Source organism: Arachis ipaensis, chromosome B04, assembly GCF_000816755.2.
Source record: "Arachis ipaensis cultivar K30076 chromosome B04, Araip1.1, whole genome shotgun sequence".
NCBI lineage: Eukaryota > Viridiplantae > Streptophyta > Magnoliopsida > Fabales > Fabaceae > Arachis > Arachis ipaensis.
In genome coordinates, this window is record NC_029788.2 from 80,418,765 (window position 1) to 80,420,993 (window position 2,229).

A 2,229-nucleotide genomic window follows, 5' to 3' on the forward strand; every position below is an offset into this window, starting at 1 on the left:
AATTATTTACAAAAACTAATTTTTATATAGTTCCTCAAACAAGAGAACCAATTTAACTGACAAAAACCCAAAAGAAAGTATATTAAAAGCATGAATTTTTCCTTTGTTCAAGCTAGAACAATAAATACATATTTTTTCAAGTATCAATAAAAGACAAGACATATAAGGCAACAGTCCAAAATTTTTTCTGCACATTCTTGGATTAAACCATGTCAAACAGTATCAACCGTCATCGACTAGCAATTTTCTGATGTTCACTCCTCTTTTCATTAGAAAAAAATCCCTTGCTTGTTCTAGCATAAACTGTTATTTCATCTCCCTTGAATATGATTTTTACCATTATAACTGATGCCAAGTGACACACAAGCCGTCGAGCACTAAAAGTGAACAGGGAATACAATGCATCCTCACACCGTCTTTGCCACAACGAAATATTTTCTTAAAAAATATGATAAATTTTAACATAAAAAAAAAACACTAAGATTTTTAATAAAAACACAAATCAATAACAAATAATATCAAATGAATAGCACCAAACCTTAATTACAAGCCAATTCTTAAAAGCAACAAGATAAGCATTAAGTTACTACCTCATATTATAAAACACACACTGCTATAGTTCTCCTAATTTTGTAGGTGTAGTACAATGACTTAGATCAGCTAATTAGATTTAATTGCAAACTTGCAATAGTTTTAGCTGTCATACGAGAATCAGAGACATAAAGATGAATTATAGCGCAAGTACCAAGATTCAGTGCTATTTTTCTCTATATGAATTCTCCAAAATGCTCTTTTGCTTTCTCTCATTTTTTGCTCTTTGAGAGCTTGCTAATATGCATATATCGAAATTGAAACTATACTTCAGTTAATCACAGAGCGACAGACTCGTTTAAAATTTAGTTTTCAGAATAAGGGACTCTTGCAAACAATCCTAAAAAATTCAGGACAACAAAATTCATTTATAATTTACCTTTACCACTACTCAGTACTCAGTCCTCACTAGTAACTAGTTAAAAAATCTCCCATTACTTGGGATTTTGGGTTGCCCCATAGGAATTACTCAGGGAAGATCCAAGTTCAAGATAATGGCAATAAACATGTATTTGAGACATGCATAAATCCACAGAATCAATCATTATATTCTCAATTTTATACACTTTTCATACTGGTTGTTACTTAATAATAATGTATAGGCTAAAATAAGAACCATTTCATTATATGACGATGAAAATTTAACTAAAAAGAAGGGATCGATCCACATAAGCATGAGTTCAGCAGTATATACCTCAACTTTAATGGCATTAAATTAGAATTCAGAATCCACTTTAACTGCAACAACAAGTCGACCCAGACAAGCCACTGCAGCCGAAATGCAATAACCAAGGCCAACCCCCAAGTCACTGCATCCAACTTAGTCCTGGGCTCTGTCTAAAATTAAAGCCACGGGAGCAGGCTTGAGGCAGCGAAACCAGGTGCGAGGGACGGAGGGGCAGGGCGGTGAGGCAAGGGAAGCATGGAAGCACGGAGGCATGGAGGCACGTAGGTGAGACGCGGCGAGGGAGAGAGGGGCAGAGGCGCGGCGAAATACAAGGGATGAGCAGAATACAAGGGACGAGGCACAACAGGGACGTCGAGAGGAGGAGGCGTGGCGAGAGGGCACCATGAGGCAGATCCGGAGAGAGCTCGATGAAGAGGTTAGGGCTAAGGATTTGTGAGTGTGGGGGTCAAGTGAGAAGGATTTTTTTGGAATTCTTAAAAGATAAGAGTGTCCTACTATCCTAAAAAAGAGAATATTTGTTTTTTTAAGAGAATATTCTGTTATTTTAGATGTTTTTGTCACAGTAGGATTTAATTGAAAAAATTAACATATAGGGACCCAATTGAAAAGAAAAAAAGTATAAGGACCTAATTAAAAATTTCGTGAAACTATAAGGACCAACAGAGTAATTAAACAAAAAAAATTGGTATAAAGACCCAAATAAAATGAAAAAAAATGTGTAGGGACCTAATTAAAAAAAATTTTGGTGCAAGGACTCAATTAAAAGGAAAAAAAGTACAGAAACCTAATTAAAAATTTTGCAAAATTATAGGGATCAACAGAATAATTAAACCTTTTCTAAATAATCTAAGTTCAGAATAAATGAAAAATATTTATATTATCGACAACTTGGTTAAGTCGTGGGTAGATATTTTAACCACAAAATTTAAATAAAAAATATTTATATTACT